Source organism: Hirundo rustica, chromosome 24 (genome assembly GCF_015227805.2).
Source record: "Hirundo rustica isolate bHirRus1 chromosome 24, bHirRus1.pri.v3, whole genome shotgun sequence".
Taxonomy (NCBI): Eukaryota; Metazoa; Chordata; class Aves; order Passeriformes; family Hirundinidae; genus Hirundo; species Hirundo rustica.
The window spans coordinates 2,040,925-2,053,789 of record NC_053473.1 but is presented as its reverse complement, the minus strand read 5'-3'; the positions used below and the strand labels follow the sequence as shown (position 1 = coordinate 2,053,789).

The 12,865-nt window shown below is 59.2% G+C and overlaps 1 long non-coding RNA gene across 1 annotated transcript; it reads right to left on the bottom strand.

Moving 5' to 3' along the window:
- Positions 1–6,054: 6,054 nt before the first annotated feature.
- LOC120762869 (uncharacterized) lies at positions 6,055–9,541 on the bottom strand. Its single transcript, XR_005703985.2, has 3 exons — positions 9,339–9,541; positions 7,303–7,458; positions 6,055–6,791 (listed from the first exon to the last, which is right to left on the bottom strand). It is a non-coding gene; the product is annotated as an uncharacterized LOC120762869 (long non-coding RNA).
- Between the last annotated feature and the right edge of the window lie 3,324 nt (positions 9,542–12,865).

Sequence of the window (12,865 nt, the reverse complement as noted above, 5' to 3'; positions counted from 1 at the left end):
CGTGTGTCCCATTCTCCTGGGATGAGCTCCGTGTGCCCTGCTCTGGGATGAGCTCCGTGTGTCCCATTCTCCTGGGATGAGCTCCGTGTGCCCCATTCTCCTGGGATGAGCTCTGTGTGCCCCATTCTCCTGGGATGAGCTCCGTGTGCCCCATTCTCCTGGGATGAGCTCCGTGTGCCCCATTCTCCTGGGATGAGCTCTGTGTGTCCCATTCTCCTGGGATGAGCTCTCTGTGTCCCACCGAGCCTCCTGCACCGAGGCAGCTTTGCAGGACGTCAGAACAGAGGGAATTTTCAGGCCGGGTGAGATTTCCTGCAGCTTTGCAGGGGGCTGAGAGAGGGGGATTTTCATCCCTGGCCGGGGGTGACAGCCGGAGGTGGCTCTGCTGAGGGGAGAGGCGCAGGGCTGGCTGCGGTTTGGGGTCCGGCTTGTACCTGCTCCATCCTCCCTTGCTTCTGCTCTCTCCTCCTTTCCCCCTTCCCAGAGCTGCCTGAGCTGGCTCCATGGAGATTCCTCGGCCGCGCCCTTCCCCTGGGGCTCCGGCACCACCTGGAGCCAAGGGAAGCTGGAGCCAGCGCTGAGATCGAGCAACACTTGCTGGGATCAGGGAAGGATTTCCTGAAGGGACTTTACTCCCTATCCAAGCGCCCTCAGAGCTTCAGGATCCCCGCTGGAGGGGGATCCACGCTCCCACCCCCTCCCAAGGGCATCCCCCAGCACGAGCACCTCAAACCCGGCCCTCCCGAGGCATCTCCCGGTGGAAACACCCGCCCAGCTCAGCCTTTCGTGGGAAAGGCTCCCGCCAGCCCCGGCCCGCATCCCTCCCCCGCAGCATCCCCGGCGCAGGGAGGAGCTGCCAGGACAGCAGCACGCTCCATTGTCCGCGCCGGCATCGGCGCTGCCACCCGGGAGCAGCTCCGGGCACCCAACGAAACTGGCAACGCCAAAGAGAGCCCGGAGGAGGCGAAGAGACAAACAAAGCGGAGAAATCGACCCCGCCGGAAAAAAAAAAAAAAAATAGAACAACAACAATGCGGCTTCCTAAGGCCGGGATGGTCCCCGCTGCAGGGCTCGGCCCGGCTCAGGGAGGGACCGCGGAGGAATGCGGCCACGCGGGGGTCCCCGGGCACGGGGGGCACGGGGGGGTGGTGTTTGGGAGAGGGGATTGCAGAGCCCCGGGCCTTTTCAGGGATTTGGGGCTCCGCTTTGGCTGCATCACCTGGAAATCGGAGCCCTGCGGCTGAGAGGAATCCAGGATCTGGGGAGGGGGCTGGGAGTCAAGGGAAGGGTTTGGGGATGCAAAATCCCTGATAAATCATCCCATCAGGCCGATTTTATGGATGTTTTAACCTTCCCTCCTCTTTGGTGCCCAGAATTTACAGCTCCTTCAAAAAAGGTGCTCAGGGCCGGAGCCAAGGACACAAAACACGTGGCAGCAGGTCCCGGCCTCCTCTGTGCCTCAGTTTCCCCTCGCAGGGAGCTCTCTCTCAGCAGCTGAAGCTTTGCCTTTGCAAATGAAAGGAAATTGGGGCTGGGGGTGCAGGAGAACGTGGGGGTCCTGCTTGCCTGGGAAGTCCTGGGGCGGGGGCATAAATCAGCAAAATAAATGAATTTTAAAAAAAAAAAAAGGAGTCGCGAGAGAGAAGGAGGAGAGGAAGAGCGAGGAGGCGGCGGCGGGGAGACAGACGGCACCGACCATCTGCTGCGGGCGCTTTTAATTGCTCGGGCTCGCTTCAGCTCCGCTGCCTCGGCTCCTGTGCGGGAGCTGCCGCTGAGGGGAAGCGGTCCCCAGCGCCCGCCGGGGCCCGGGGAGCGCTCGGGAACGGGGCAGGACGAGTCCCGGGCAGCTCGGGGCGATGGCAGAGCCGCGTCCGCAGCACCGAACCGCCCCCGGGGCCGGGGAATCTCCGGCAGAGCCCCGCTGGGGCACGGAGAGGAAAAGCTGCCTGGAGCAGCTGCAGGGGCTCCACATAAGCGAGCAGATGCCCGATCCCTCGCAGCTTTTTAAGGATGCCTCAGTTCGAGCGCTTGAGGTGCACCTGGGGCTGCTGAGCTCTGCTCCAGGATAGAAACACCTCTCTGCTCCCCGCCGCAGCTGATGGGGATCCAGCGGTGTGATAAACATTAACTATTTTTTGTTCACTGGAGATCAAATAACTCAAGATAACAGGAAGTTACTATGTCACTATCTAAGCTTATAGGCAAACAGACCCTTGCCCATTCCTTCTTTCCTTCTCTACTTGCTTAATCAGCTTTAAGTTTCAGGAATTCCAGCTTACAACTACAGCCTTCATCTCTGCGACCACCGAGGGACAGAAAGAGACCCTCCTAGCAACACGTCACACATACATCATCGGAGGAAAGAAGCAAGATAAAAGCAAGACTGAAAAACCTGCCAATTCACGGCAGTTGGTGGAGTGAGACTCCCCTGACGTCCAGCGCTGTATTTGCCTTTGCTTTGCCTGCTGTAATGTAATAAATTCCTATTGGAACTTTTCTTCGTGTTCATAGTCTATTACAGCGGCACCCCCAGCACCTCCCTCGTGCCCCCATTGCTGCCCTGGCACCTGTGACCCCCCCCCCCAAACCCTCACCCGGGGTCCCCATTCCTGCAGCATTGCTTTCCCCAAGCCCCGAAATCACCTTTGCAATGGGCAGGGGCAGGAATGAAAATCAAAATATGAAATAAAACAAAGCTTTGGGCGTCCCTCCTGAGTGTGAGATCTCCCACTGGGGTCCAGCGCCACGCCCTGCCAGGCTGCCCCCCTCGGGGCGGGTTTGGGGGTGCCCCCACCACGAGGGCTGCAGCCCCTGAGGCGTTTGTGTAGCCGTCGGTTCCTCAGCACGGGTGGAGGAGGAATAATTAAGAGCTAGGGTTAATTACTCACACCATGGAGCATCTGCTGTCCCAGGGGATGGTGTTGATTCAGAGCTGGGCACCACCAGCCCTTTAGGGGGTCCTCGGGCTCCCCAGAACCCCTCAACCCCTCCGGGGCTGGGCTGGAGCTGCCAGCCACCATCACGGATGTCATTAACCGGAGGCTGTTAATTGCTGCATGCAGCAGGGACGATCCCGGGAGGGAAATGCAGAGACAGTGCTGCACCCACGTGTCCCCACACACGGCAGGAAAAGCTGTGGGCCCCCGCTCCTGGCAGCTCCTGGCTCCCAGGGGGTGTGCAGGGCGTCCCGAGGGGGATTCCAGTGCTCCACACTGGGAACACTGGGAATGCTGAGCTGTGTGTGGTGTCCTGTCACAGGAGACACCGTGGGAAGGCTGAGCTGGAACTGAGACTGGGCAGAGCCGGAGAATAAAACAGGGATTTATTGAAAGGGCTTTAGGATCCACCTTGGGCAGGACAGGGCCTGGCCAGGGCTGCACCCAAGGTGGACCCAAAATGGGCACAAAGTGGATAAATGGTCACAAGACCTTACATTTTTATAAGTTTGGGTCCATTTGCATATTGGGGTTTAATTGTCCAATTCCAGCTCCAGGCTGTGAGGTCCCATCCTTCTTGTTCCTCCCTCCAGCCACCCTTGTTTGTGCTTTTGGGCTGAAAGCTGTCCTTGGTGTGCAGCAGGAACAGGATTTGTTTTGTGTGGCTGCTGTGTGCAGAGAGCTGAGTGACCCTGAGTGTGAGCTCAGAACTGCACCTGGGCACCACAGAACCCAAAACACATCAAAGCTCAAACCTAAGGCATCAGTATCCTGCAAAACTTCTGGGCTTGGGATTCAGAGGGGAAAGGCGGCCGTTCTCCACTCCGAGGTGTGAGCTGGCAGGAGGGACCTGGCTGGGGAGCCCAGGGGCTGGAACAAGCAGCAGAGCTGCACATCCCTCTGCAGAGTGCTTACAAACAGGAGCAGCGCTGCCAGCAGAACAAATGTGCCGTGCCTGGCCTTCAAATTCCCTCCCTGGGAAAGGCTGGTGCTGAATCCAAAGCTCCAGAGAGCTGCCCTCGCCCAGTGCTGGGTGCCAGGTGTGAGGAGCTGCTGCAGCCTCTGTTAGTGCTCAGTCTTTGAGCTGCTTGTTAATTACAGTGGGGAAAATTATCCCAATAAAGGCAGAATCTGGGGATGGACCTGTGGGCATCAGCAGAGGTGAGGGTCCAGAAGCAGTGAAGAGGATGTGGAGGTGAATAATTGTGCTGTGCTTGGGGTGAGCCAGCAGGTGCCTGCCGGGGGATAAAACAAAAACCTGCCTGAAGGATTCGCAGGCAAAACTGGGGAAATGCACCCACAGAGATCTCTGACCCAGCAGCTCGAAACAACCAACAGAAAGCACCAGCAGGAAAAAGCTGCGGGTGAAAGAAATCAGATCCTTAATCCTGGATCAAACCCTACTCCCAGCCTCATCCTTCCCCTTGGAACTTCACCCTCCTTTTTCCAGCACCCCAGGAAGATTTATCCAGCGTGGGTCACGAGGAGCAGGCTCAGGCTGGGACGCCCCTCCAGAGGCACAGCAGCTCCCGGCAGAGGTGTCTGCCCCGGCACGGGGAATCCTGCCGGGAGCGAGGCACACGCGGGGCTGGAACAGGCCGGTGCTCGCCAGGGTAAAACCCCAGCATCAGACATTTTCGCGTTAAAGGGGGATGAGAGTGACGGGGAAAGCGGAGGGCGCCTCCAGCTGACGCAGCTCGGGGCCGGTGCGGGACCTGGGGCAGAGCCAGCCCCGGACAGCGATCCGGCCCCACTCGTGATCGCCTCTCCCAATTACACAATTAGCGCGTGCAAAGGTAATTACAGTCCGGAGGTGTATCGGTATCACCCTCACGCCACTGCGGCGATTCCGTGGAAAACTGAGGAGTGAGACAGAGCGAAAAATAAATCACCTCCAAAAAAACCAGGGAGCGGGGCAGCGCTCCAGCCTCACACACCGCTGCACTGACAGCCGCGGTGGGAGCATTACCGGGAGAAATCGGGGATTCAGGCAGCCTCCAGCAATCGGGGATTGCGGTGGATGAGTTATGTTAATGCACACGAGTCCCTTGCCCGGCTCCTTCCTTTTCCTCCAGCGCAGGGCCGGGATTTGTGGCCTTTTCCTGCTTTATAACGGCCCGGAGGGAGGCATTAATGGGCAGCTGGAAGGAGAAATTGCAGGGCTGGGCAGCTGCTGGCAGTTTAGGATTGCAACGTGTTAATTATGTTAAAGGCATTAAATAAATTAACTGTGTTGATGAGGGAGGCAGGAGGGATGCTGTGGATGCCCGAGGTGCTGAAGGAAGCAGGACATCTACAGCCAAAGCTGCACGGACACCTCGATCCCCTCGGTTCCTTTGGAGAAAAACTCTGTTGTTAAGGTTCAACAGCTCGGTTTGGAGATGCTCAGGTCGTGTTTGGACACTCAGAGCTGGGACCGGGCTCTGTCTTTGCAAGGAAGGAATGAACCGCGACGGTGAAACCCCTTTTCCCGGGGAGGGCCCGTTCCGCTCCCCGCCCACGCCGGGAGGAGCAGGGACCCCCCCTCCGCCGCCCCTGTCCCGGGTCCCGCTGTCACTAGATGGCAGCGGAGCATCTCGGTGCGGCTCGGGCCGTCCGCAGCCTCGGGAGACCCCCGGAGCCTCCCGCAGCCCCGCGGCCGTCCGGAGGGATCCCGGGCGCGATCCCGGCGCGGTCGGAGCTCCAGGCATCGCCGTTGCCCCGCACACAGCCGGATCCGTGCCTGGGGTTTGATCCGGGCGGACAAAGCGAGGGTTTTGGCCGCTCAGCCGGGATTCCTCCTGCGGCAGGCTCCGTTCTGGACCCACGTGCCCTGCACACGTCTGGGCTCTGCCGGCAGCAGCACGGGCCAGACGCAGATCCCAAACTTCCCTCTCTGTGCCGGGGCTGCAAATATCCCTCCAGACCCCGTGCAGACCCCAGCGTCCCCTCGGCCGAGTGCAGGGGCAGTGCTCTCCAAGCTGTAAAGGAGAGAGGCAGGACAAACCCCGGAGTTCCTCTGGGATAAACCCCAGCTCTTTAACCCAGGCACAAGCACACGGCACCAACCCCTCCCAGGGCAGATAAACTGCCCTCGAGGACTGGCAGCAGAGCAGGGCATTCCAGCACTCCCAAACAATTCAGTAGGAAAATCAGTTTAGTTCAATCGTTGCAGCGGCTGGCACAGGGATGAACCCATCTAGAAACCAGCTCCATTAAATTACTGTAATTCCTGGGCGTGGATCAGCTCGGGATTTACAGAGCTCCAGGCGGGGCTCTGTCCACAGCAGAGTGGATTTTCAGAGGGCTCTGGTTTTCCTACCTCAGGACTTTCCCTCTTCCAGGACCAGCAGTCCTGGAGCTGAATCAATTCCTGCTTGGGAAAGAGACGGCAAAGCTTGGAGATGGTTTCACCCTGATGTGGTCTGGGATGTGAAACTCCTGGCTGGGGACACCCAAAAAGTGAGAAATCCACCCCAAATTCAGGTCTAGCTGGGAGGACAAAGTCACCAGGGCCAGCAGAGCAGGGGGATGACACAGCACAGGCAGAGAAAATAGGGGAACAAATAAACTGGAATTACCCCGCTCCTCGCTGGGCAGCGAGCGCTGCTGCGGGGCTGCTGTGATGAGAGACAGCCCCTCCAAATCCAGTAAAACCAATTTGCCACCAGTCCCCTCATCAAGCAAAACCCACAGCACCCATCACCTGCCCCGTCAGTGCCCCCAGACCAGCTTGGGGGAGATTTGGGGGTTCACTTCCTCCTTTTGGACAGGGCCAGGACAGACCCCGAATGAAGGGAGAAGAGAGATGGGAACAGCTCCCCAGGCAGCAGGCAGGATCCACGAGTCCCTGGGATTCAGCAACCACAGCAAAGCCTGAAAAAGGAGATGACAATTCACAATGGGCACCCCGTTATTTTCGGGGTGCTCCAGTGGGTGCTGGTGCCCCTGGAAGTTTTAACCCCCGGGATCCAGCAGTGCCAGCACAGATCAGGGGGATGAAGCCCAGGGCGATCCCCGTGAGCAGCGCTGAGGCCCCATCCACCCTCCAAAGGGATTTTTTTGCAATGGGAAGGAGGGAAAGGGGCGAGATCTGCTCATTCTCAGCCGGATTTCCACGGTCCCCCAGGACCCGTGTTCCCTGACACCGGGGCATCGGATTTCCATGGCTGAGGATCAGCCTCTTATCAGCGGGCTGCGCAGGAAATTGGGGCTGATGGGAGGCCCTGGGAGCCAGGACGGGGTTGGGAGGTTGGATCAGCAGCTGCCACAGAGCCCAGGTCCCTCTGAGGTCACCGACCTGGGCAGAACCTATCGGGGTGCACTCCAGGGGGAATTATGGGGGTTACCCCAGGGATTGCCTGTTTGGGGAGGGCACAGCACTCACCTCCTCCCTTCTGCCATCACCACACGTCCTGGGATGGGCACATGGAACAGGGCAGTGGGGAGAACATGAGCCTCTGCTGGGCTCTGGAGCCATGGCAGGGAGAAACCCTCATCCTCATCCTCATCCTCATCCTCATCCTCATCCTGCTCCAGGCTGCTATGACAGGATGCAGAAGGAAAGACGTTTGGAAGATCATCCAAGAAAAGAACCCCCAAAATCCCAGCCCCAGCCCTGTCACCCTCTGTTCTGCGCTGAGCACCAGGCAGCAGGAGCAGCAATTTTCCAGGATCCAGGGAGTGGCAGCGCCTCAGGACGGGGCTGAGCCCCTTCTGTTGTGGTCTCCCCAGCCCATCCAGCCCCTCCAGAGAGGAGCTCCCCACAGGATCTGTCTGCTCCATTTTTATGGGAACAGCACACAGGGGCTCTGCCTCCTGCATTCCCTCGGGGCCAGGAGGAGCCTGGGACAAAAGCCCCGTCCCAAAGCCAAGGGTTTGGTGAGGAGCAAAGAGCCCTGGGGATGGGCTCCCCGCGGGAGGAGGGGTCGCAGCACGTGGGGCCCCACCAAGGTGGGGATGTCCCAGCAGGAAGCACAGGCTGCTGACGGATCCCACAGCGGTGGGATCTCACGGCTCCTGCACCTGATTCCAGATGAATTTTGCTTCCTGCAGCAAACGCTCTCTGTCCCAAATCCCCCTTTTGGGCTGGAGGGAACCCTCACTCCTTCCCAGGAAAAACCTGACCAGCCGTGAGCTGTCGTGCCCTCGCCCAGAAGTGGACGTTTCCATGGGAAAAAGTGAACGGATGAACCCAGGGAATGGGCTGGGAGTCCGTGGATGCATCTCAGCCTCCGCAGGTCGCTGAATCCTGCTGCAGAGCCTCCACTGAATTAAAGGGTGAACGAAATCCCTGCGAGCTGGAGGGACACAGAGCCACCTCTGCGCCTTCCTCCTCAGGAAAGCGCTCCCAGGGGATGCTCTGCGGGGCAGGAGCCAGGGGATCCCTCCAAAATCCCCTCCTGAGCGTCCTCTCCCAGCACCGCGCTCCCGCCGGGCAGCACCTTGGAAAACCAAGACGCTGCAGCGACCTCCCCTCGCCCGCTGCCCATTAAACCTTCCTGGAGAAACCATCCCGTCCCCGTGGCCAGGCGCGGCTCCGCCGGGGCCGGGAGGATGGGATAACCCCGGGCAGCCCCCGGGACCGCGGGCACGGGGAGAGATGCTCCGCTGCCCTAACAGCCGTGACTCCTGGGGCGGCAGGAGAGGCGGAAAAGCCTCGCTGAGCTCATGCCCGGGGCGAGGTCGTTGGATTTGGTTCCCTCCCGTGGGCTGAGGGGAAGGGGCAGCGGGAGCCGCGCCTGGGACCCATTAAAGCTCATCCCAGCATCACACGCGGCCCCGGGAGCAGCGGGGACTCAGTTTCCTCTACCCCAAGCAATGTTCTCCCAAAAAAAAGAGGGCCAGGAGAAAACCCCGATCACGGGGGAGGATGGGGGCCGGGCAGAGATGCTGTTGGGAGGGAAGGAGGGTTGTTGGTGCAGGTCAGATCCTGCCCATGGGGTAATTCCGTCGGCCTGGGAGCAGATGTGCTGGGATCTCTGTTACCCAAATTAGCACCGTCAGACCCAAATACGGAGCTCCCTAAAGGTTAAAATTTCGTGTCTGTGCTCTGAGAACCTCCGCCTCAATGAAAACACCTCTTACAGAGCCCTCACCCCACAGGATCCCACAGGATCCCCCAGGACCCCAAAGCCAGGGTCGCAGCACTGGGGTTCCATCCCCAGCTCCCTCCACCACGTGGGTCCTGCTCCAGCTCCTCCCTCCAGCTCTTGGGTACTGCACGGCCGAGCTGGGGTGGGGATCCCCCACTGAAGATGCTCAGAAGGAGCAGCAACAAAAAAGACAATCACAAATCAACACTTTTCACCCAGAATGGCCCACTCTGCCCGTTTCCCACGAGGAATGTGGCACTCAGACCACAGTGTAATTTTTTTTCCCCCAGACCCACCTCTCTAAAACACTCATTTTCCCCCAAATTACCTGAGCTGATGACTTTCCAATAGGATTCACATCCCAGGATCTGGGTTCTCTGAGCGATCCCTCCAGGAGCATCCTCTCCCAGGCACAGGGTTGGCTGCTGAGCCCTCACCCCCAGATCCAGAAGGTTTTCACCCTGCTCCCATGCAGGAAGGGCTGGTCCTGGCTCTTTCTCCTTCCCCAATAACCCTGGGCACCGAGGTTTAATGGGAAAATGCTGTGGGCTGTTGGGGCAGCAGGAGGAAGGCGAGTCTTGCTCCAATTTGGCAGAGGTCGCCTCCACTTATTGCTCTGAGCTTTCCCTCCTGCTGCTCCCGAGGCTTTGAACCGGCTCCGATCCCATTAATGGGGTTAAGCAACAGCAGGGAGAGCACAGAGCCGGTAACAGAGGCAATGGAGGGAACCTGCTGGTGTTTAGGGCCCGATCCCGTGGGATTCGGGATTTCCATCACCTGCCACAGCCCCGTGGAGTTGTTCTTGATAAACCCCGGAAAAGATCAAGGCATGGGAAGGCAGCGGGACGCGTTTGGGGAAAGCTGCAGGGCGCACAGATCTCCTCCACCCCAGGGTCTCACACACAGCCCACGTCCACAGCGGGTGAGGGATGCGTGTTCCCAAGAGCCTTGATCCACTCGGCAGGGGCCGAACATCCCCCGGGACATGGGAACGCTGCCCAATTCCCCCGGAGCACGATCCCTTTGCCGAGCCACCGCACCTCCTGCGGTTGTGTTTCTGCCAATTAACTTGCTCAAAGCAATTAGGGAGCTCCAACACCTGCAGCCATCACTTTCCTATCACAGCATGACCCAGAGGGTGTGAGCAGGGAGCAGGGAATGCCCTGGAGCTGGACTGCGCCGCTTTGGGGTGGGGAAGAAAGTGAGGATGGAGCTTTGCTCCCACAGGCACGTCGTGTATCCGCTGAAATTACAGAATCGCGCGGCGGTTTGGGCTGGCAGGGACAGTAAAGATCCCCTGGCTCCACCCCCATGCCCTGGGTAGGGACACCGAGGGGTCTGTGTGTCCCCAGGCCTGTGACTGGCAGAGGTAAAGGCCTCTCGCTCTCAGAGAGGAGCAAAGGAGGTGCCAAAAGTCCCCGAAACGTTTGTACCCCACCAGTGGGTGTCTGGGGAGAGCACAGCAGCACAGAGGGAGAAGGGAAAGAAAAGGGAAGGCAGCACAAGACCAGCGCTCCAGAGAACTGCTCACCCACGGCACCTCTCACACATCACACGTGCTGGCCCCGCTCTCAGCAGGGTTAAACCCAGCCCATGCCCCTCAGGGCAGCTTCCTTTGGGTGCTTTAGAGGTCCTTTGGGGGTGAAATTCCTTAAAAGTTCAGCAGCACGGGGGTTTTGTTTCCTATCAAGGAGCCTTTGAGATGCGGAACAGCTTGGGCTCCTCGAGGGGGGATTTGTGGTTGAAAGGTCAAAGCTGTTTCTGGTTCCCCTTATCAGCCTTGGCCGAGCACGAAGGAAGCGAAGGAAACCTTTGGGTCGGGTCAGAGAGGTCACGCCGGGGACAGAGCACAGGGGCACCGGGATGCGGAGATGAGGCGCCGATGGCAGAAGGTGTGGAGAAACCCAGGAGGCAGGAATTCTGACTGTCCCTGCAGCCAGGGGAGGGGAAGGCGTCCCCCAGAGCCACCTGCCACGGGCATGGTGGACACAGCGCTCTGGGGACACCACGGCCCAGCGTGGAGTGGGGCACTGCAGTCACAGGGTTGTCCCCAGGGGTGCCCGCTGCTCTCTCTGGACCTGTCCAATGTCCCGCCCAGCACTGCTGGGTTGGGCTTGGCTCTTCCATTGACATGGAGGAGGAGGATCCCTGCTGGGTTTGGGGGCTCCTCCAGGGCTCTGCAGGAACACGGAGCTGGCTGGGCACGGTTCCCCCCCGAGAAGCCAGAAGCAGTGTTGGCTTTGCAGGACCAAGGCCTCCTGAGCTTGGCCGGTCCTGAGGGACAAGTTCTGCACACAGTGTGCAGCCCATGGGATTCCCTTGGCCTTAAACCCAAACAGCTCCGAGCAGAGGCATCCTCCGACCCAGCAAAGCTGAAACGCTTCTGGGCTCAGCTCTTGCCTAACCCTGTCTGGTTCACGGACTTTGTCCCTCTTTTTCCATCCATCCATTCATCCCCAAACACAGAACCGCGGTGTCCATCCATCCATCCATCCATCCACACATCCATCCATCCATCCACCTATCCACCCATCCATCCATCCATCCATCCATCCCTCCATCCCTCCATCCATCCCTCCTCCATCCATCCCTCCATCCACCCATCCATCCCTCCATCTCTCCATCCATCCATCCATCATCCCTCCATCCCTCCATCCATCCCTCCATCCACCCATCCATCCCTCCATCCCTCCATCGCCCTGAGCTGTTGGACACCTCAATCCCCCCTCTCCCTGCTCCCTCCTGCTCTTCCCTGGCGCTCACCCGCCTTGGCAGAGCCGGCCCATCCTCGCTGGGATCCAGGTGGAAGGCCTCAGTGGGGCCCAGGAGCCCCTGGCAGCGGCTCTGGTTCCTGCACGGCTCCCGTGGAGCTCTGGGCGCTGTCACCTCTCATTCATCCTGACAGGCACAGGCACCGCCGCCAGCCTGAGCCCTTGATGTCCTGATGTGGACAATCCTGTTATGGGAAAACAAGAGCTCCCGCGGATGTGCCTGGGGGAAAGCAGAGCGCTCTGCAAGGCTGGGAGGAGTGGAAGCACGTGGGAAGGGGGGAAACACTCCTGGGATGCTTAAGGGGGTTCCTCGGGGTCAACCTCCCCTTCCCTGCTTTCCTCCAGGTGTAAAGCCAGCCAAACATTCCCAATCCAGCCATAAACCAGCCAAGGGAGAGCTGGGGGGGTATTTGCAGCCCCTGACAGCCACGTGCCTCAGTTTCCCCTTGGGAAGAGGAGCCTTTTTTCCCCTGGTGTTGGCTCCGTGGTGGGACCGTGAGGATAAGGACATGTCCAGCACCCCGCACCAACCAGCCTGGAGCGATGGAGAATCCCGGTGCGCTCCATTCCACGTCTGGCTGGAAGCAGGAGCAGTGAGAAAACGCAGCTCTGCCCCTGCGGAGCCCCGGCACGGCTCCTTCCCCCGCCACCAGCCACCAAAAAAATCCCGATTACTTTCAGGTGTCGGCCGGTTAATAAAATCAATCTTCCCTCTAGGACAAAGGAGGTGTGCAGGGGGGGAATTTTTTTTTTTTTTTTCCTTTCCCAAAGGCTAAACACAAACCAGAAGGCAGCAGGCTGCAGAGCGCGGGCTGCACTGTCCTTTCGGGACACGCTTGGAGACACTCGGCTTTATTTCTTCCCTCTTGTTTCACCCCAAGGGAAAAAAAAATCTCCCTTAATTTTTAGGAGCTGCACGAATCCATGCCGGGAATCCCAAGGCGACGCCGTCCCACCGGCTTGGCCCTGGGGAGCTCCTCACGTCGCTCTGTTTGTTACAGGCTTTCCGGAGAAAACTTTTTCTTTCCGTGCAATAAATTTTCCACTTACATTTTTAAGGGAAGAAAATGTTTTCCGGTGCTTT